Source organism: Schistocerca cancellata, chromosome 3, assembly GCF_023864275.1.
Source record: "Schistocerca cancellata isolate TAMUIC-IGC-003103 chromosome 3, iqSchCanc2.1, whole genome shotgun sequence".
NCBI classification, from domain to species: Eukaryota; Metazoa; Arthropoda; class Insecta; order Orthoptera; family Acrididae; genus Schistocerca; species Schistocerca cancellata.
The window spans coordinates 293657901-293682476 of record NC_064628.1 but is presented as its reverse complement, the minus strand read 5'-3'; positions in this window follow the sequence as shown (position 1 = coordinate 293682476).

Genomic DNA, 24576 nt, shown 5'->3' with positions numbered 1-24576 from the left:
GATCCACAAAACGTATTTGTCAAGGTGGTGGTTCGCGTCTAGCCACTTATAAAAATTTTTCCGACTTTCACGTTTTTATTAGGTACTGATAGTTTATTACTAGTTTAATATATGTGTATACTATAATATTTGATGTTATGTAAATATAAGTTCACGTTTTTTGAGGGGTGACTTTGCTCGATTGGCCTAATCTACAGGACAGCTTGCGCTACTTGTATAACGATATTTTGCTCCTTTTTCTTTTACGCTTCGTAATTCACATGTCGCAAAGATTCTGCTACTTGGTAGGAACAGTGATCCAGTAAGACTGACTTGGGGTTTTACTGAAATGTGGGACAGATGAAATAATGCTTATCTTATGCAGAGAAGTATTCCAAATTTGTACCGCACTGTTTGTAATGGAACTTTTATAAGCCTGTGCCCTTATTGATTGCACACGGTACTTTCCTTTTCGTGGACGATGGAGGAAATGTGCGTTTTAATAGAGCTAATGTGGGAATTTCAGGCGCCCGTTTAGTAAAAAAATAAAAAATGTCTTGTGACTAGGGCCTCCAGTCGGGTAGACCTGTTCGCCGGATGCAAGTCTTTCGATTTGACGCCAGTAAACAGTGTGATTTACGAACTAGAAACATCCCGCAACTGCCGATGGAGTGCGTTGTGATCGCGTATTCCACGTTGGGGCTCACGTACCGTATGCACAAGTCGCATCATTTCTGAGCGTTCAGCAGCACGTTGAACTTAGCACGCTAAAGCCGTCGGCACACGAAGCGTGCTGTCGAACGTCAACGTTGAGCGTGCTAAGTTCAACGTGCTGCTGAATGCTCAGGAACGATGCGACTTGTGCATACGGTAGGTGGGCCCCAACGTGGTACACGCGATCGCAACGCACTCCGGCAGCAGTTGCGGGAAGTTTCTAGTTCGTAAATCACACTGTTTACTAAACGGGTGCGGGTAAAATTCCCACGTTAGCTCTATTAAAACGCACATTTCCTCCATTGCCCACGAAAAGGAAAGTACCATGTGCAATCTATAAGGGCACAGGCTTATAAAAGTTCCATTACAAACAGTGCGATACAAATTTGGAATACGTCTCCACATAAGATAAACATTATTTCATCATTTCCACATTTTAGTAAAACTCTGAGGTCATTCTTACTTGATTACTGTCCCTATCCACTAACAGAATCTTTGCAACATGTGAATTACGAAGCGTAAAAGAAAAAGGAGCAAAATATCTTTATACAAGTAGCGCAAGTTGTCCTGTAGATGAAGCCAATCGAACAAAGTCGCCCCTCAAAAAAAGGTGAACTTATATTTACATAACATGAAATATTATAGTATATACTTATATTAAACTAATAATAGAGGGACAGAACCTAATAAAAACGTCTATGTTAGGAAAATAATTTACGTACTGGCGAGTCACGAACCACCGCCCAAACATAAAAATTTCACAGTCCAGTGACGCTACTCACCACGCTAACCAAACATTCTGTAGCGAACAGTCAATTCCAGGGTGTTACCAATCTTAGCACTTGCTGAAAGCTTTAATCGTAACTATGTTACTAACCTAAATCTAATTATAACATGTTGTACCAAGAACAATGCGTTTTGGGTGCATCCTCAGTCTATTGCTGCCTTCAAATACGCAAGTTACAATAATTCTTTTGGGCGACTGATGTCCTCAGAAGTTAAGTCGCATGGTGCTCAGAGCCATTTGAGCCAATAATTCTTTTGTCACGGATATGATGTTTCTCATTATTTTATTGTGACGGATCACACAGTTAAGAACGGGTTTTCCAGTGATTCTCAATTTTGCTGGTGCTCAGAAACGGCATATATACGCGTAGGCTTGAAATGAATGCCAATTAGGCGCCTCACAACTTTGTGTTGAAGGGAGATGGCGTACATGTGACTTAGTTGGCGTTGTGCCATCTCATTGGTCAACGCTCAGACGCACGCTCAGAATATCTGACATGCTAGATGTTGCTCTGCACGTTCGGAAAGACTCCCGAACGCGCTATTCCACGTAATGACGTCAGAAACTCAGCACTCTCAACGCTCCACGTTCGGATGCACGGTCCGTGTGCCGACGGCTTTATGGAATCCCCGTTGGTCTTGTGTAGAGGAGCCCGTTGGTCTTCGGTAGAGGAGATTTTCGCTCTCCAGATGTGTGAGAAAAGAACATGTTCCGCGTACGACGGAAGGCTTATTATGATACTAGTGGTAGGGTGCGGTTCAGTGACTGACCGGAAGACGTCTTCGTAGGAGACGAGCCCGTTGGTGAAGAGGTGGGCGCCCAGGGCGGCGCAGGCGGCGTAGCTGAAGGTGGGCGTGGCGAGCGCCAGCCCGAAGACTAGCGGCCGCGACCCCAGCGCCTCGGCCACGGCGGCGTGCGCCCGCCGAAGCTCTGCAGACAGCTGCGCCCCCACCAGCGGCTGCGCGCAGTCGCTCACCACCACGCGCACCGCACCCAGCGCCTCGCGCAGCATCTGCCAGCCGTTCTCATAAGCTTTCACCCATCATCTCGAACAAGTAAGAAGTGTGTTTTTAATTTTGCGTTCGTATAGTTTCATGCTGTCCCGGCTTATGAGTATTTTCTGCATCTCCCAAAGAAAGCAGGTGTTGACAGATGTGAAAATTACGGAACTATTAGTTTAATAAGTCACAGCTGCAAAATACTAACGCGAATTCTTTACAGACGAATGGAAAACTGGTAGAAGCCGACCTCGTGGAAGTACAGTTTGGATTCCGTAGAAATGTTGGAACACGTGAGGCAATACTGACCCTACGACTTATCTTAGAAGAAAGATTAAGGAAAGGCAAACCTACGTTTCTAGCATTTGTAGACTTGAAAGCTTCTGACAATGCTGACTGGAATACTCTCTTTCAAATTCTGAAGGTGGCAGGGGTAAAATACAGGGAGCGGAAGGCTATTTACAATTTGTACCAGATGGAAGTTATAAGAGTCGAGGGACATGAAAGGAAAGCAGTGGTTGGGAAGGGAGTGAGACAGAGCTGTAGCCTCTCCCCGATGTTACTCAATCTGTATATTGAGCAAGCAGTAAAGGAAACGAAAGAAAAGTTCGGAGTAGGTATTAAAATCCATGGAGAAGAAATAAAAACTTTGAGGTTTGCTGATGACATTGTAATTCTGTCAGAAACACCAAGGACTTGGAAGAGCAGTTGAACGGAATGGACAGTGTCTTGAAAGGAGGGTGTAAGATGAACATCAACAAAAGCAAAACAAGGACAATGGAATGAAGTCGAATTAAGTCGGGTGATGCTGAGGGAATTAGATTAGGAAATGAGACACTTAAAGTAGTAAAGGAGTTTTGCTATTTGGAGAGCAAAATAACTGATGATGGTCGAAGTAGACAGGATATAAATTGTAGACTGGCAATGGCAAGGAAAGCGTTCCTGAAGAAGAGAAATTTGTTAACATCGAGTATTGATTTAAGTGTTAGGAAGTAGTTTCCGAAAGTATTTGTACGGAGTGTAGCCATGTATGGAAGTGAAACGTGGACGATAAGTAGTTTGGAGAAGAACAGAATAGAAGCTTTCGAAATTTGGTGCTACAGAAGAATGCTGAAGATTAGATGGGTAGATCGCATAACTAATGAGGAGGTATTGAATAGGATTGGGGAGAAGAGGAGTTTGTGGCACAACTTGACTAGAAGAAGGGATCGGTTGGTAGGACATGTTCTGAGGCATCAGGGGATCGCCAATTTAGTACTGGAGGGCAGCGTGGAGGGTAAAAATCGTTGAGGGAGACCAAGAGATGAGTACACTAAGCATATTCAGAAGGATGTAGGCTGCAGTGGGTACTGGGAGATGAAGAAGCTTGCACAGGATAGAGTAGCATGGACAGCTGCATCAAACCAGTCTCAGGACTGAAGACCACAACAACAACAACACATCTGTATGGCGAGTGCAACAACAAAATTAACAATAGTCGGGTAACGGTCAGTCAGTTCTGTGTTATATATCTGTTATTCTGCTGATCTGTGTTGGTAGTTTTTTGTACGTGTACATCTACATCTGTATCTACGTGCTCACTCAGCAATTCACAATTACGTGCCTGGAAGAGAGTTCATCGAACCGCCTTTAAGCTACTTCTTCACCGTTCCACTCTCAAACAGCGCAAGGGCAACACGAACACTTAAATCTCTGCGTGCGAGCTCTGATTTCTGTTATTTTATTGTGAAGATCATTCCTCCCTATGTAGGTTGGCGTCAACAAAATATTTTCGCAATCAAAGGAGAAAGTTGGTGATTGAAATTTCACGAGAAGATCCTGCCGCAAAGAAAATCGCCTTTGTTTTAATGGGTCCCACCCTAATTCGCGTATCATATCCGTGGCGCCGGCCGAAGTGGATGCGGTTCTAGGCGATGCAGTCTGGAACCGCGACACCGCTACGGTCGCAGGTTCGAATCCTGCCTCGGGCTTGGATGTGTGTGATGTCCTTAGGTTAGTTAGGTTTAACTAGTTCTAAGTTCTAGGGGACTAATGACCTCAGAAGTTGAGTCCCATACTGTTCAGAGCCATTTGAACCATATCCGTGGCACACTCTCCCCTATTTCGCAATAACACTAAACAATCTGCCCTTCTTTGAACACTTTCCATGTCCTTCGTCAGTCCTATTTTATGCGGATCCCAAACCGCACAGCAGTACTCCAAAAGAGGGCGGACAAACGTAGTGTTTAGTGGACCTGTTACATTTTCTAAGTGTTCTGCCAATAAATCGCACTCTTTGGTTTTCTTTTCCTACAACATAATCGATGTGATCGTTCCAATTTAAGTTGCTGGTAATTGTAATCCCTACGTGTATAACTGACTTTACAAACTTTAGATTTATATGACTCACTGTGTAACAGAAATTTAGCGGATTCTTTCTAGTGTTCACGTCGATGACTTCACAACTTTCATGATTTAGAGTCAATTGACACTTTTCCACCATAAATATACCTTGTCTAAATCATTTTGCAATTCGTTTTGAACACCTGATGACTTTACAAGACGGTAAATGACAACATTATCTGAAAATCGATTTCTATTACGCGGTAAGTCACACAAATCTGAAGACAGTAAATTCAGCTAAATACTTAGGGATTACAACTACAGATAACCTAAAGTGGAACGATCACATAGATAATGTTGTGGGTAGAGCAAACCAAAGACTGTGATCCATTGGCAGAACACTTAGAAGGTGCAACAGGTCTACTAACGATACTTCTTCCACCACGCTTGTCCGCCCTATTCTGGAGTATTGTTGTGCGGCGTGGGATCCGCATCAGATGGGACTGACGGATGACATCGAAAAAGTACAAAGAAGGGCATCTCACTTTGTATTATCGCGAAATAGGGGAGATAGTGTCACAGACATGATACGTGAATTGGAGTGACAATCATTAAAACAAAGGCGTTTTTCGTTGCGACGGGATCTTCTCATGAAATTTCAATCACCAGTGTTCCCCTCTGATTGCGAAAACATTTCGTTGGCACACACCTACATGGAGAGAAATGATCATCACGATAAAATAAGAGAAATCTTGGCTCGCACAGAAAAATATAAGTGCTCGTTTTTCCCGCGCGCCGTTCGAGAGTGGAACTGTAGAGAGACAGCTTAAAGGTGGTTCACTGAACCCTCTGTCAGGCACTTTATTGTGAATAGCAGAGGAATCACGTAGATGTAGGCGTAGATGTAGAAAACAATCTGAGAGGACTGCTCACATTGTCTCCTAAATCGTTTATGTAGATCAGGAACAACAGAGGGTCTATGACACTTCCTTGGGGAACGCCAGATATTACGTCTGTCTTACTCAATGGCTTTCCGTTAATTATTACGAACTGTGACCTTTCTGACAGGAAGTCACGAGTCCAGTCACACAACCGAGACGATACTCCATAGGCACGCAGTCTGATTAGAAGTAGCTTGTGAGGAACGGTGTCAAAAACCTTCACGAAATCTGAAAATATGGATCAATTTGACGCCCACTGTCGATAGCACTCATTACTTCATGGCCCGCCTCGTTAACAGAGTGGTAACATGTTTGCCTACAATGCAGTGGGCCAGGGTTCGATGCCCAGCCAAGTTGGAGATTTTCTCCACTCGTGCTCTGGGTGTTGTGTAGTCCTCATCATAATTTCATCACCACCGACGCGCAAGTTGCCCAATGTGGCGTCACTTGAAATAAGACTTGCAACTCAGCAGCCGAACTTACCCGCATGGGGCGTTCCGGCCATCGATGCCATACGATCATTTCATTTCATTACTTCAAGAGAATACCGAGCTAGCTGTGTTTCACAAGAACGATTTTTCCTGAATCCGTGCTAACTACTAGTCAACAAACCATTTTCTTAGCGATAATTCATTACGTTCGAACACAGAATATGTTCTGAAACCCTACTGCAAATCGACGTTAGTGGTGTGGGCCTGTAATTCAGCAGATTAGTTCTGTTTTCTTTCTCAGGTATTGGTGCGACTTTTGCAACTTTCCAGTCTTTGCGTACGGATGTTTCTACGAGCGAGGGGAAGGTATATGATTACAAAATATGGAGTAATTGTATAGGCGTACTCTGAATCCGATTGACTGGTATCTTAATCTGACTGGTATACAATATGCCTTTCTTAAGCGTTTTAAGCTGCTTCGCTACGCCGAGGATATCTACTTCTAAGTTACTCTTGTTGGCAGTTGTTCTTCGTTCGAGCTCTGGACTATTTGCTTCGCCTTCATTTGTGAAAGAATTCCGGAAAATCGTGTTTAGTATGGCGCGTCTTTAGAGGCGCTCTCGTCGATAACATCACCATTGTTAATGCGCAGTGAAAGTATTGATTCCGTTTTCCCACTGGTGTACTTTACGCACGACAAGAATCTCTTTGGGATTTCTGTCAGATTTGGAGACAGAATGTTGTTGTAGAAACTTTCGAAGTTCACGCTTATTTTCGGGCTTCTGCAAAACTTCGCCAATCGTGGAGATTTTACCTTCTTTTAAATTTGGCTTGCTTTTTTCGTTTAGTGTTCTGACCTGTTTTGTCACCACGGGGGTCAGTACCATCTCTTATTAATTTATTTTGTATATATGTCTCAGTTGCCGTCGATATTACATATTTCTCCGAATGTAAACGACATCTGGTCTGTCCCAATGGACAATGTGTCTAATAGTGTATTTTAAATACGACAGTATGCCATCTTAGGCACTGTATAACACTTAAAAACACTTGATAATGGCACTTTGGAGATAAAATCATGAGCGTGTAAATGTAACACTGCAAATAAAAAACAGTCTAATGGCGGTACTGACTTTAAAGAAATAAATTGGAATGATCACATGCACAAAGCTGCAGAAATGGCAGCAGTTGCAAGAGGCTATCTGAACTATCAGGACTATCTAAAATTTTATTGTAGCACAAAGGTTTGAAAAAGGTGAGATATGAGAGTGCCAGAAGTATGAGTCACTAGCGGCTGTAATCATTAAGAGACTTTTCCATCAGATACAACGCCCATATGTGGTTGAATGGAAAGACTTGATTCCAAATCATAGACATCATTTCTCCTGGAAAGCGTTGCACTAGAGATCTGAAAAGCTAGTGAACATTTCTTACGACCTCAATCAGCACACCATCTACCATTTGTGATCCTTCTCAATCAACCATCGCCTATAACCCAGTGGATATACTCGTATCACTGAACCTCTGATGTGGCCTCGAGACACAATGCATTACAAATATTGGAGAAATATCTAACGACATCATGAGGGAGTTGCAGATACCGATTTCATACCACATTCCTTACCTGAATCACTTTCTAAATTCGGTAGTTTTGTTATGAGGTTGCACTGTCGGTGACGTGTAACTGCACTGATGGTCTGATAATATACACTCCGCTGATCACTGTATTCAGTGTCGCGGTATTTGTCTGGGAAAACCACTTCATTCGGAGGTAATGAAATACCTCGATTTATAAAGCCAGTATAGCTTTTAACATGGATACTTATGAGCACCTGTAGAACCAAGGCCGATTGTGACAATAACACTCAGTAGTTGTTGCGATCATGTTTTGTTTCATCTGGCGGTTTGTAAGACGATTACATTTCTCTTTCTAATACACAGTGGTACCACTCGCAAGAAAAACGTATGAGACTTGTCCACCTATCACTCATTTTCGGTCAGTATTATTTCGTATTGGCAGCAATCAGTTACTGGCGAAGTATTGTACTTAGCAGCAGGGGATGCATGATAGGTTCGCCTAGAGCATCAGGCTTATAAAGTAGGTGTTTGTGATCCAACATATGCAAAGGAAATGGCGATGTTCAGTCTTAAGCAAGGGATAGATATGACGTGGAATATTGTGATAGCAAAGGGAAAAGTATCTCAAATCATAAGAATGGTACAGATATTTCCATTTCCAGGGCCACAGCCGTCAGCAAGACATATTTCCGACACTTCACTCATTGTGGAATGTTGTCCAATTGAGACCACAATCGTAATATTTAATTGTAAGCATAGTGATCATATATGTATGTGGCTGGTTTCTAGGAGTATTCTGTCTAGGAATACGTGGCTTGCAGCAGTGGTGGCCTGTGGCGGGAATTATTCACATTTCCCACTAACAGCAGGAGCCGTCCAAATGGAAAGGCTTGTTGGGATGCAGGAATGTAGCTGACTTAACCGCGTCGTCCTCTACACGGCCGAATACCGAATTAATACTTAGTATGTGTTGGACAGTCTTCGTGATCGCATGGCAATTTCAGAAGATTCAATATGGATGTGTGTTTGAGCTGGACCATTATTCCCTCCCATGTAAATTGTCCAGTTGACTGCTTCGGCACATTTCCTGCCTTTATTTGGTTGAGATAACATCGATTGTGGTGTGTGTTAGTGCATCTAGCACGTGAAGACCGGGTTGAAGACACGTTTGCTGATTCTCTAGACTTGAGAAACACCTTAGTTGACTTTGTAAATTGTAAGGATGATTTGGAATCTGTTGTATCACCGACATCGGTATTCATGAGTGGAAATATCAGTTTCCTCTATTTTTTCGAGGTTTCATGTAAAGATCTTTGGAGAAGAGGTAAGTTTCTAATTACTCAGTGGTTTACAGCACGCTCCACCTCGCTAAAGTTTCGAGTTTCTAGAGAAATAATTTCCGGTCTGTAGCTTTGGAATTATACCGTGCCATCAATACTGCTATGCAAGCGATACTGCTATGCAAGCGATACTGCTATGTAAGCGATATTTCTATGTGCTTGATGTCGAGAAGTATCGCGAAAATGGTATGGTATTCTGGTGAACCATGTGAAATTACATATGTTCCTGTAATCCCAGAGTCTGGAGCTGGGTGTAGAAAGTAAGCAAGTAAGGAGGCCAGGGCCAGAAACAGTAATGCCTTTGTACCGAGGGTAACCGACCAAAACTTTGTAATAAATATTCAGAGAGTGACTTTGGTCCAGTGAGGGCACTCTGGTCACGCGTTGGAGGCAGATGACTTGTGACTGTCAGCTGCAGTGGATGACTGCCCAACCTTATGGGAAATATTTAGTGCTGTGAGAAGTATACCTATGGTGCATGTGCTTATGCTGCCTGTCTTTGGGGTATATGTATGAGTGTCTGGCAGCTGATGGCTATATGCATGATGCAAAAGGGGCGATTTTGTATGGCGCAGGATACGAACTGTATGTTTACTACATCGACATGGTACATGGTGATATACTGCCAGGTTGGAGATCAGTTTCACGCTGTAATATTCAATCTTCCATCCTCAGTGGCAGAGCAGTGTAATTGAGCAAGTGTATTTCCATATTTGACAATCTGTAGACCACTTTTGCAGGGTTTACTGTCAGCGCAATATAGTGATCTGTCCAAAATAGTTTTGCTGCTGAAAGTCCCATCCACAGAAAAAAAATGGCGGACAGTGCTCCCTCACCGGCAGCAGCAGCAGTTTGGCGGGTAAATTCAGCAAGAGCCAATCAGAATGCTCCATTCATTCACAAGACATTCAAGACATCCTTTGTGCTGGGATGTAGGAGAGTGTTTACCATTTCTGAGATGTATGTTGAAAGCAGGACATTATGATTTCCAGGAACGGTAGCATGCAATGTCTCATTAGCTTCACCAGGAAGAATGCATTCGGTGTTATTCTGAGCTATTTTCGTAAACAGCTCCTGTTAGGACAAGAATTTCCATGCAGACAAGCTGAGACATCACGAAAGCTCTTATAACAACAACAAAAGTGACCATTAACTATGTCTGCAACACTTAACGATTTCCGTGATGGGGCTGATATGTGATGGATGGGCTCTGCCATTAGGAGCATCAGGAAGAATGCATTTGGTCTTATTTTGGACTATTTTCGTTAACAGTTTCTGAAAGCATTGCAGAAGAATTCTATAGCGCATCCAGAGGGAGACTTGGCTGTTATTTATATAGACATGATACATCGGTATAACACTGACAGCCTTTTAGCTGCGCCTGTGAAGGTCAGTCGCTATGCAAACATCTCTCATTTGGCAATTAGGCCTGCACTGGACCAGCAGGTATGCCTAGTGGCTGGGTAAACACAAACATAGTTGGAGGCATCTCACATGTCCCATTAGGATCGCTAGGGAGAATGCACCCTGTGCTGTTCTGGGATACATTGCAACAGATTTCTATGGCGTGTTCAGAGGGAGACTTGGCTCTCATTTACATAGACCTTTTATCTGCACCTACGATGGTGAGTTGCTCAGCAATTAGGTCTTCACTGGACCACAGGTAGAAAGCCATGGTGCCAGCAATGATAAACATGTGCGTGCGGACCAGAGGCCTCTCACATATGGGACCAGCGTGAGTGTGCTGTCTGCTGTGCGTGCCTTGGAGCTCTGTAAGGGCCAGTTCGGTCGAATGTCTTAACGATAGTCCAAAACAGTTTTTTACATGCGATGGATTTTTGTACAGTGCATTATTTCGACTGTTTAAGCGTTGTGACCGTGTTTGCAGAGCTTTATACATGAACTATTTCGCCAATTTTACGCAAGTGATCATGTCTGTTGCATTATTTTGTGAACAGGTCTGTAGGCTGTGCAATGCATTATTTCTACGGTTTATATGCATTATTTCGGTGATTTACGAGTAGTTTGCAGGTTATAGGCTGTGAAATGCATTATTTCGATAGTTTACAATTAGTGAGCATGTTTGCAGAGCGTTTTACATGCATTATTTTGACAATTTACAAGTTGTTTGTGTGTCTGTACATGAGTGTACTGCATTATTTCGGTGATTTACGAGTAGTTTGCAGCTCTGTAGGCTATTTACTGTGACCCCAAGCATGTCAGGGCACATGTTTTGCGTCAAATTAATAAATAAACTACGTGAAATCCACCCCTAAATAAATTGTTCCAAAATAAATAAAGTAAAGTCCTTCCTATCCAGCATCCCAGCACAGGTTGAGTCATTTTCCCACCATTTTTCCCCCAGACCACCATGGGACGACAGTGTCCTCTGGTGGCAGTACTGTGTACTAGGTCAATTGGACTCCAGACCTCATGGTGAACACACTGGATGGAGCTACTGCCTATGACAACTCAAATTGTTAAAGTAAAGACTGCCTGCAAAATAAAAACTTATGTCCATCCTATCCAGCAGCCCAGCACAGGCTGAGTCCTTTTCCCGCCAATTCCAAGGAAGAGGTGGCGGTCGGATGACTTAGGTTAGTGGAGGTAGCCCAAGTGACCTATTTTCCCACCAAAATTTTCGCTCTATTTTCTTAGGTTAGTGGAAGTAGCCCAATTGACTTAGGAGGGTTGGAACTTAAATAGTGGCAACTATTTATTCACAACCAATACAAAAGAGTTACATATTTACACATGTTATTTTCCTAAAAGTAGTCACCAGCGTCGAGTAGAATCCATTCCCAGTGATGTGGAAGGTGTAGTATATCGTTAGCAGAGCCTGTTCTGTTGATGGTGCGAATGGAGCAGTCTACTCCAAATCTCTGGAACAGTTCTGAAGCGAATTCCATGAAGTGGTTCTTTCATCTTCAGAATCAAATCAAAGTCACAAGGACTTAAGTCCAAGGAGTATGGTGGATGGTACAGTACTTCCCAGTCCCACTGACCGAACAGAGCAGCCACAGCTTGCACTGTATGCACCCACACATTGTCGTGCAAAATTATGGGTAAGTTGCACAGAAAGTGTCGCTACTTCTTTCGCAAAGCTGGTTGCAAGTGATGCTCCAGAAACGAACAGTAATACTGTGCATTGACTATCTGCCATGGAGGAACATAATGGATTAGGATAGCGCCATCACAGTTGTACACGAGAATCACCATAATGTTCACCATACTGGGGCTTTGATGCACTTTTGACTTTCGCGGCAACCCATAATGATGCAATCGTTGGATTGGCGTTCCTGTTTTGGCTCATACAATGTGGCCCATGTCTCATCCAGTGTTACAATATGGTGTAAGAAAGCCTCTCCTTCGCGCCCATAGCACTCCAAGTGCATCTGGGCAGCATTGTTATGCATCCACTTCTGCATTTCCATCAATTCATGTGGAACCCATCGTGATGCAATTTTTTTGCATGCCCAGGCATTCCTTCAGGATACGAAGCACAATCATACATGCTAATCCAATTTCGTGGGCGAGCTCACGAATCGTATGGTGTCGATCACGATCACTGTCCACTAATGCAGCAACGGCATGCACTTCTTCTTCAGAGACCTTAGGACGACCTGCCCAATGTATGTCTGCCACAGTCTGCCAACCTTCATTGAAGGCTGTTACCCAACATACCACTGTTCTGTACAGCAATGCCGATTCCGCGCACGCCTCTTGAAGACCAACCTCTAGCACATTCAATCTTTATCCAACTCCATCATTCCTGTTTCGAAAACATAGTTACACAGTTACATTAGACCGCTCGCTCACAAGTGACTGTGTTTCCCTTGATTGTGCACACGCTGTTGACATGGGATGGGCAAGTCCATTTGCTTGGAGGTAAGGAAGGCGACAATAGTAGAGTCCATTGCATAGTGTCTCCACAGCAGTGTTGCCACTATTTAAGTTCCAACATACACATTTTCCCACCACATTTTTAGGTTAGTGGAGGTAGCCCAATTGACCTATTTTCCCCTCCAAAATTTGAACTTCCCACCATGACGTCATTGCAATGTTGCCACTTCCATCGCCGCCATCTTGGATCCGCAAATTTGAATACATTTGGCAGCAATGCAGAGTGGGGTGATGCCACCCTTGTCCCACTACTCACTTATTCTTACTATCCAAATTTCAGACGAAAATACGGAAATATGTTGTGTGCCACAAGACTAAGCATACAAATAAGACGAAACTAATTGAACTACACCTGATACTGCCTAAAAGACCCTTTGAGATAGTTTTGTTGGATGCCGTTGGACCATGTCCACAAGGGAAAGGAGGTGTAAGGTATGTTGTTAGTCTATACAATGTTTTCCCCATGTATGTCATATTGTATGCTGTGCGGTCAGTGACTGTGAGCACCATTACAAGAATGACTACAAGGGATTATCTACACATAGGAGGCAAGCCAGAAATACTGATGTTGGACAATGTGCCATACTTTACAGGCAACTCTTGGAAAGAGTTCATGAACACTCACAACATTAAATACATACTTGTATCCTGGTTTCATTCAGAAGCAAGTCCAACAGAGCGAATATTTAATGGATTTAACAGATTTATCCGGACTTACACTCCTCACAAACAGATAAGGTGTATCGAATACGTTAGTCCACTCCAGGAAGTTGTTAACAATCTCCCACGTAGCTCAACTGGCTTTACATCTACAGAACTGCTATTTGACAAAAGACAAGTAGACGACTGAGGAAAACCTCTACCTAAAGTCTTTAGGAAGGAAATATCGCATAAGGAGAAAGTACGTCGGGCACCGGTTAGCACTGAAGAATAGGCAGAATACAGAAAACAATTGTATGATGAATTAGGACGCACTGTAGAGTACCATGTATGAAAATAAGTACTCCTCAGAACTCACCCAAAATCGACAAAGTTTGGTAAATTGAATTGCAAGTGGCACCTACTGTACACAAGGCAATTTGTTATATCAAAAATTACTCAACCAGGAGAATATAAGTTAGCATGCTTAAACAGTGGTAAGGAGAAAGGGTTCTACCCGCACAAAGATTTACGTGAATTTGTGCACTAAACAGATTTTGGCTCTGATAAGCACGGCTTGGAGCAATGTATATAAGTGCATATAAGAGGTGACATACTGTCCACTTGAATATACTTATTACGACTGATGTTTAGTATTAAGGAACGATTTCATTTAGCGTACTTCATGTGTGTTCCTTTACTACGATGTAAGATTTAGTTATGCAAAATTTTCATTGTATGTTTACGAGCAACAGAAGCTCTGAAAACATTACCCTTGCCGAGTGCGAGAAATTATTTAATGTGACACTATACTATTTAAACACACAGTTGACGTGCGACTGAGTTGCAGCGCATGGAATCGGTGAAGTGGAGTGAAGACAGAACTGTGCACGCACTGTAGCTAACTTTAGGTTGACTACCCCCGTGCATACGCGCAGCACAGCGTAAGATGACGGATCGTCACCAAACGACGATCGTAATTTAGTAAAGAAACGCGAGGAATCTATGCTTAGGGAAAACTTTACAATACGAGTTGACTTGGGCGCTGATGACCACGCTGTTTAGCGCCCGAAAACCTCAAACCACACACACACACGAGTTGACTACTAAGGAAATAAAACGTCTACACCACAGAACTAAAGTAAGATGAAGAAATTACGAAGAACTAAGCTAAGTAACTTATATACAAAGGACGAAGTAAACACTATCTACAGAAAACTAGCTACACCCTATGATACTATGTACAAATTATTTACATTTATACAAGTGGCTATTTTACGCTACACAAAAGGGGATACCTAGATGAGGATTGAAGGAATATAAACTAAGTCTTGAAAATACTACGAGACATAGGATTGTGTCTCACCTACGACAACACTTTTCTTTCCAGGTACCAAAAGGTAAGTCAAAACGACAACTGCAGTACGAACATGTGCGCTCTTACAGCTCATAAGAATATTGATAAAGAATGGACTGCGTACTGACAGAAATTGAACATATGAATATTGCAAGTGTGATGCATTAGTAGCCAGCGAGCAAGTATGCACTTAGTTTTAAGTTAGTATTTACGTTTCCTTTCAGCGAACGATGCATAGTCACGTTCTGAGTAAAATAGGGAACACAATATTTAGGTGTTTGGTACCAAAGCATTATGGCAGCACCGATAATAAATAATTACACAGTATGTATATAAATATTTGTGAGTGTGATGGTGTGAATGTGCACATGTGGTGTGTGTATCGACTCCTGTTCACTAATTTGCGTATTTTGACATTGTCCTCTCAATATATATATTCTTTACTGTCGTTCCTTGTTAACAATATCAGCTTATTCCCAAGACAGCTTTCACTCTGTTAATACTCGGCAGAAATCCAAGTTGTATTTGGATCGTACTTCGTTTAATCTTGTGCAGAAAGGTGTGCAGTATACTGTTGCATCCATTTTCAATATGCTACCACAAGAATTCAAAAATCTTAGTAGTAATCCACGCGCTTTCAAATCGAAATTGAAGAGTTTTCTCATGAGTCAATCCTGTTCTGTTGAGGAGTTTCTTGAAAACTTAAATTGATTCTTATGTTATATTGTTAATTATGTTTACTTAAGCTTATGGACTGACTTTTTTGGGTTTACCTGTTTACCTGTTATTACTTTTATGTTGTAATTTCATGTACTGTCATGTTCCAAGACCTTGAAGATTTGCTCCTGAATTTAGTCCTATGACGTGTAAATCAATAAATAAAAAAAAAGCTACAGTACGCCAGATGTACAAAAACGTCGAACTTAGGTCTTGTCCTACCAAATGAAAAGGAATCAGACAAAGCATTACAAGACCATGTGACTGAGAAGAGCGCCAAGCTGGAGTTATTACAGTACATTTGCACACGGACACAAAGTGTCTCAACATGGTTTTACACTTGTTCATTGGCACAATTCTCGAAGAGACATATTCATGCACATTAGAATACAGAAGAGTGACATCATGTATCAAAAGGAAGTATAAGTCACTGACACTAAAGTACACTGTTTATAGACGATGATGACACTTGCATAACACAATATCGTACTGTAAGTGGTTAACACGAGTAGACAGTAATGAAATGACGTACTCAGTAATTCTTTCGTAATGAACGAAGGATTGCAGTAGCAGAGCAAAAATGAATGTACCTTCCTGTCCATAACATTTCCAGTAGACCAGTAGACACATCCTAGTAAACTTGTCAGAGTCGCAGTTCAACGTAGTTATGTAGGCGTATCGCGGTTTCATGTTATGAAACTTTCTTTCCTCAGTATCTGTAACGATGGGTACTTGCGTCAGGTGCGATGTATGAACACAAAAGTCGTACACATCATTTGATAACGTTGTACGCAACTATTTTGTCAGTACTGGAAAATGAGATTGAAGCAATGACGACCTGTGTAATGTTAAATTAAGATGAGACTATGAATGCAGATGGTCCACATAAGAACATTCCAAAGGATAATGCCCGAGAGCGAAGTGGGATAAAAATGATAATACAAAAACTGAAAAATATTACGTGGTATAAATCGCAGAAATGTACGTAATACAGATAATTTTTCTGGAAAAAAAATCGTTTGTCCTATAAAACTTGAACACTAAAGAGGCCTCACGTTCGCACTCCTCATTCAAACTGTACACCTCCTCAAGAGTGTACTTCCTTATATTAATCGTCATAAATTCCGTTTTTTGTTTCTAGACACCTTTGACCAACTCCTCCCACTTTCTGATCTGCAACTCGAGACAGAAATCTATTCATTCAATCAGAACAAAACCTTAGTGACAGAATGAAGAAATTTTAGAGAGAGAAAAATAGATAAGCTAACATATCAATTCTATACAACAGTCGACAAAAGGCTGTGTCAAGGAAAAATTAGAAGTTCAAGAATATCGATGTTAGCAGAGAAAAAAATATTGCTATAGAAGGAAAAAAATCGCATCGTTGCCCTTCTTGTAAATTAATTCTGGCTGTCGACTCACCAATGATTTGCATATCAATGACAAATCGTCATGTGAAATGTTTAACTACAAAACGTACACAACCGACAGGAAGAAGATGCTGTGATATGCAAATGATTAGCTTTTCAGAGCATTCACACAAGGTTGGCGCCGGTGGCGGCACCTGCAACGTGCTGACATGAGGATAGTTTGGTATGGGGTGCCAATGATTACACGTCTCGGTCACTTCTTGTTCGCACTGACGGCACTTTGAACAGAGGACGTTACATTTCAGATGTGTTACGACCCGTGGCTTTACCCTTCATTCGACCTCTGCGAAACCCTACATTTCAGCAGGATAATCCACGACCGCATGTTGCAGCTCCTGTCCGGGCCTTTCTGGATACAGAAAATGTTCGACTGCTGCCTTGGCCAGCACATTCTACAGATCTCTCACCAATTGAAAACGTCTGGTCAATGGTGGCCGAGCAACTGGCTCGTCACAATACGCCAGTCACTACTCTTAATGAACTGTGGTATCGTGTTGAAGCTGCATGGGCAGCTGTACCTGTACACGCCATCCACGCTCTGTCTGTCTCAATGCCCAGGCGTATCAAGGCCATTATTACGGCCAGAGGTGGTTGTTCTGGGTACTGATTTCTCAGGATCTATGCACCAAAATTGCGTGAAAATGTAATCACATGTCAGTTGTAGTATAACATATTTGTCCAATGAATACCTATTTATCAAATGCATTTCTTCTTGGTGTAGCAATTTTAATGGCCAGTAGTGTAGATAATTGTCTTAAAAGTAGGTGGATGTGTGTTTGTGCTGTCGATGGAAATGAGGGAAGAGTGTGTCTAATGAGTCTGTTGCACATAGTCTGCTCCTCGCCTAGAGAGCATCATAAGGCTGCATCTGAACCTTGGGGTGGGGTGGCTGACGAGAGCCCGTCCAACAACAAAAATTCTGTGGGAAAACTTTTAGTTTGACGTACATACTCAACTCTATTGAACGATTCTGTACGAAGTTGCACCTCCTGCCCATATCAACGACCTCTGTCGTGAAAACAAATAGGAAGATGAAAGGTAAATATAATCCACCTTTCAACAGCTCCGGGTAATGCCCCAGAGTTCAGTAGTTGATATGCAGATTTCTTGCTACCCTCATATCACGTGAGAAATATTTGTGAGGTTATCCTTTAGTGAGTCAGGCATAATAGTTATTATTTACACTAAATAAAATTCCACCTCTACCACTATGTTGTTTATTAATAACGATACCAGTTTCGGAGGCGTAATCCTCTATCTTCAGGCATCATGAAACTTAACAAGAAGGCTCCACACAGTAAGCGTGCATTACAACTTTCCATATCACCTTCCCAAACGTAATGATCCTACCTACAATCAGCGAAGGGTGAACAACAATTTCCTGGGCAACAGCGAATAGAAACTTTGATATAGTCTAGTCTATATTTCATTCCTTTCACATCTCTACAGTACTGTTACAGGCTGGGCGGTTCTGGATGCAGACATGAGCGGGAAGCTAAAGGATGGGTTCTCAGTAACATAACGAGAGCGGAGTCAAGAGTGCTTACTCAGAAGGAACGTTCTTTATTATTTGATGCACTCCATACACTACTTTAACGAAAGCTGCCCAGAAGCCTTAGTGGCTAGTAGGTAGGGGATGTGCCTCCCAACGAAATGCTGAAACAAACAGCAGCCGGCAGTGACAGCATCCTTGCTAACCCAGTAGTGTGTCATCTCCTTGGTGCGACAAGGTCAGTGGTTGGTGACTGCTGCCCAAGGCCTTTGACGGATGGCAGAGGAGTGAAGGCGCACTGCGTTGAAATCAGGACCCTCTGAGGCTGGCTCGTGTATCAGGTTATAGTGACCATTGAGTGTCTTCGCTCCAGGGCGCGCCATTTAAAGCCCAGAATCATCAGAACTAGCTGACAGATCATAGATCAGAGACCTTGGTCAGCTATTGACGCTGCTCGATGAGGTTGGAGTATCTGAGTCGTACATTCAACCGATAACTGGCGTGGAGGCTGTGCCGGTCAAATGTATGCTGAAGGAGTGCTGTTACCAGATAAGCTGAGAGCGTTTATACGAGGCGCATTCAAGTTCTAAGGCCTCCGATTTTTTTTATAATTAACTACTCACCCGAAATCGATGAAACTGGCGTTACTTCTCGACTTAATCGCCCTGCAGACGTACACATTTCTCACAACGCAGACGCCATGATTCCATGACAGCGGCGAAGGCTTCTTTAGGAGTCTGTTTTGACCACTGGAAAATCGCTGAGGCAATAGCAGCACGGCTGGTGAATGTGCGGCCACAGAGAGTGTCTTTCATTGTTGGAAAAAGCCAAAAGTCACTAGGAGCCAGGTCAGGTGAGTAGGGAGCATGAGGAATCACTTCAAAGTTGTTATCACGAAGAAACCGTTGCGTAACGTTAGCTCGATGTGCGGGTGCGTTGTCTTGGTGAAACAGCACACGCGCAGCCCTTCCTGGACGTTTTTGTTGCAGTGCAGGAAGGAATTTGTTCTTCAAAACATTTTCGTAGGATGCACCTGTTACCGTAGTGCCCTTTGGAACGCAATGGGTAAGGATTACGCCCTCGCTGTCCCAGAACATGGACACCATCATTTTTTCAGCACTGGCAGTTACCCGAAATTTTTTTGGTGGCGGTGAATCTGTGTGCTTCCATTGAGCTGACTGGCGCTTTGTTTCTGGATTGAAAAATGGCATCCAAGTCTCATCCATTGTCACAACCGACGAAAAGAAAGTCCCATTCATGCTGTCGTTGCGCGTCAACATTGCTTGGCAACATGCCACACGGGCAGCCATGTGGTCGTCCGTCAGCATTCGTGGCACCCACCTGGATGACACTTTTCGCATTTTCAGGTCGTCATGCAGGATTGTGTGCACAGAACCCAGAGAAATGCCAACTCTGGAGGCGATCTGTTCAACAGTAATTCGGCGATCCCCCAAAACAATTCTCTTCACTTTCTCGATCATGTCGTCAGACCGGCTTGTGCGAGCCCGAGGTTGTTTCGGTTTGTTGTCACACGATGTTCTGCCTTCATTAAACTGTCAAACCCACGAACGCACTTTCGACACATCCATAACTCCATCACCACATGTCTCCTTCAACTGTCGATGAATTTCAATTGGTTTCACACCACGCAAATTCAGAAAACGAATGATTGCACGCTGTTCAAGTAAGGAAAACGTCGCCATTTTAAGTATTTAAAACAGTTCTCATTCTCGCCGCTGGCGGTAAAATTCCATCTGCCGTACGGTGCTGCCATCTCTGGGACGTATTGAGAATGAACGCGGCCTCATTTTAAAACAATGCGCATGTTTCTGTCTCTTTCCAGTCTGGGGAAAAAAAATCGGAGGCCTTAGAACTTGAATGCACCTCGTATTTATGCTCGACTGTTTTTCTCCTTCATAAACTCTATGATAAATGCATCGTTGGTCGCTTGCTCACACTGTCTTCTTTGCGGCGAGAGTTACGTAGTGATTAATATCTCCGGTGGTCGGTCCCTTCTTCGAGAAGCATGGTGTTTTGTCATTAGGCTGTTGGGGCTTGGCTGAGTTTGCGTTGTAAATGGTAAAGTTATATATGAGACCTTAAATCAGCAGTGCAGCGCCAGGGTGGAATCAGACTACAGCCAGAAGTCAGGCGCTGGGAAGTGGACTGCACAGTCAGCAGCGTCGAACCGTCTGTGTGAAGACACGCTGCATGGCTGATTGGCTGATGCCAGGCTACCCTTCAGGAAGTATTACACCCCGTGTGCGACAACTGGGTCATCGTCCTGTCCCAGAACATCCGACCTGACGCACAAACTCCGACTTTAGCAAGAAATCAGTATGGTGAAGCAATATTTATAAACAACTAAGTCATCTCGCCAGGAGTCGACCAGCTGAGCAGTTCTGGGCAGACATGTGATGTCGTGCCAGTGCTGTTCAGCACTGCGCTGATGACGCAGACGCTTCTGCCAGCGCCGGGACACGAACCGCTGCCAGCTGCCTGATAATCTGGGCGCCAGGACAGCCTCGTACTTTGCCGCCGTCCCTAGAGTACGACGTGAGGGACCAGCAATCTCTGACCTCGCCGGGGTATCAGTGACAGCATGGGAATATTACCAGAGAACACAAGGCTGTGCCAGAGATTAGAGTGCATTCAAAAGATTATCTAAATTGAATAAATTAATAAAGAACTTTTGTATCATCGGTGGTCTGTCTGCAGCTGAACTTTACAATATGAGTTGACTACTAAGGAAATAGAACGTCTACACCACAGAACTAAACTAAGATGAAGAAATTACAAAGAACTAAGCTAAGGAACTTATATACAAAGGACGAAGTAAACACTATCTACAGAAAACTAGCTACACCCTATGATACTATGTACAAGTTATTTACATTTATACAAGTGGCTATTTTACGCTACACAAAAGGGGATGCCTAGATGAGGATTGAAGGAATATAATAAGTTTTGAAAATACTACGAGACATAGGATTATGTCTCACCTACGACAACAATTTTCTTTCCAGGTACCAAAAGGTAAGTCAAAGCGACAACTGCAGTACAAACATGTGCGCTCTTACAGCTCATAAGAATATTGATAAAACGCCTTACTAATTCATTGCAGACTGGCGTCACACAAGTCTTCCAAACCATCAACGAACCATGCAAAGCGAACAGAAGAACCATATTCCCCTTCTGGCCCGTTAAGCATCGTCTGACTTGCGCAGGCGTCAAGTTTTAGCGATTTGTAAAGCATCGCGCACGAAGCTAATAGCTCAACTTATTGTTTCCAATTAATCACAAGATCCATGAGGTGTTACATGTATGTCTAGCTAGGGGATAATCAGGGGCACAAAGTGTGAGGGAGAAATCCATGGGTATCGAAATGTGCTACAGATAAATCTTTTCCTACTCTGGCCTGGTGATTTTGTTAAACAAATGCTGGTGCCTCAGGACACTTTGGTGCGCGATATGACGCCTTTGTATATATATATATATATATATATATATATATATATATATATATATATGTGTGTGTGTGTGTGTGTGTGTGTGTGTGTGTGTGTGTGTGTGTGTGTGTGTCTGTGTGGTCGAATGGGTGGGTTTGGCAACCTGTTTCTTCAAGCAGATGAAGTATGTGGCTTCCTGAGCTTAGGTTAGCCGCTATCTGTTTAGTTTTATAATCAGCAATAGTAAATTTCTAACACTCAGATGCTGATCACTTCAAAAAATAATTTTACGACTTCATTTTTTTCTGTTGCGACCAAATGGGTTATGTGTTAAGCTTGCCTGTAATAAATATGCTTCTATCCATTGTTAGCTTATTCATAACCTAACTCAACTTCTCAGCTCGTCCATGTGGGTTAAGTGTAAAACAACAAATAAGAGCCAAACATCGAGGCCGCGTAGTAGCATTATATGCAGTGGCTAAGACTAGTGCAACAAGAAGCGAAGACGTATTTACTCTTATTTAAACTAACAACTCCATCCACCGTCGTCCAATGGTGATTACCATCTTCCCTGAACAAATAGCATTGGAAAAAATTTGTGGCCCCTAGGAGATATCAGACTTATACCTGCAAGAGTCCCTCTAGTCCACGTATGGCCTGAATTCGACGAGGAAGCGATCTCGGAAGTTTCTTCAAGTACGCTATATACAGCTGACGCCACTCATTCGTGGTTAGATCGCGTAGAACTACTAAATTGCGGTTATGTTGATTGCTACCTTTCACCAGGTGTTCAGATTAGTCACAGATGTTTTCTATGGGATTAAGATCCGATGTAATAGCGCACTAGTTGACGTGTAGTAGCGTGCCTGAGTGTTCGACAGACCAGGAATGTACGTAAGTGTGAAATCGTCTGTACACGGTTATTGTCATCATGGAAGGCGGGAGTGGCGACAGAGAGGAAAACACTTGGTCACCGGGAATGTAAAATAAGAAGCGGTTAATTTTCACGATAACCTGAATGAGTGTGAATAAGTGGTTGTACGAAAAACACCTACAAACCAGCACCGAATCACTTCTGGCCTTAATTACATCCTCCATACACTGCAAGTTAAACTCGTCATTGGGTTGCCAGTGCACTCAAAGCCTTGCATCATTCGAGGAGAGAAAAAATCGCAACTCTCGAACCACATGATACGCCTGCAGTCAGCTACTGTGAAGTTTCTGTATTTTTTGGACCATTGAAGGCGAGTAGCTGTAAATGCCGCTGTGAGCAATGCCCTCTCGTGAGGGCGCCAAATGTTCACTGTATGTAGTTGCTTTCGCAGTGTTCGCTAGAATTTTGGTTGAGAAGGAGCTTCATTCACTGACATCAACTGCTGTCCGGTTTGAAAACGGGTGTCATTGACAAGATGTGACGCTTGTCGGCGGTCCCTGTCGGTAAAAAATACTTTCACAACCACTATTCTTACGCCGTGTTACATGATTGCGAGTGGTACACCATTCCCTGTAGACACGTTGGATATTCTGCGTTGACAGATGCGGTTCGAGAACATTTTTCACAAAGCGAAAAATCATTTGGCACGATTCCCGCCCCCCTCTCCCTGCGCCCCCGCAACCCCTCCCAGACACTAGTCATTAGTTGACTTCCGTTGGAGGCTTGGTGAGACCACTTTAATGTCAATGCGACTACGTTTAACCCACTTACATGAAATGTGTAATTATACAGGGTGAGTCACCTAACATTACCGCTGGATATATTTCGTAAACCACATCAAATACTGACGAATCGATTCCACAGATCGAACGTGAGGAGAGGGGTTAGTGTAATTGGTTAATACAAACCATAAAAAAATGCACGGAAGTATGTTTTTTAACACAAACCTACGTTTTTTTAAATGGAACCACGTTAGTTTTGTTAGCACATTTGAACATATAAACAAATACGTAATCTGTGCCGTTTGTTCCATTGTAAAATGTTAATTATATCCGGAGATATTGTAATCTAAAGTTGACGCTTGAGTACCACTCCTCCGCTGTTCGATTGTCTGTATTGGAGAGCACCGAATTACGTAGGGATCCAAAGGGAACGGTGATGGACCTTAGGTACAGAAGAGACTGGAACAGCACATTACGTCCACATGCTAACACCTTTTTATTGGTCTTTTTCACTGACGCACGTGTACATTACCATGAGGGGTGAGGTACACGTACACACGTGGTTTCCGTTTTCAATTACAGAGTGGAATAGAGTGTGTCCCAACATGTCAGGCCAATAGATGTTCAACGTGGTGGCCATCATTTGCTGCACACAATTGCAATCTCTGGCGTAATGAATGTCGTACACGCCGCAGTACATCTGGTGTAATGTCGCCGCAGGCTGCCACAATACGTTGTTTCATATCCTCTGGGGTTGTAGGCACATCGCGGTACACATTCTCCTTTAACGTACCCCACAGAAAGAAGTCCAGAGGTGTAAGATCAGGAGAACGGGCTGGCCAA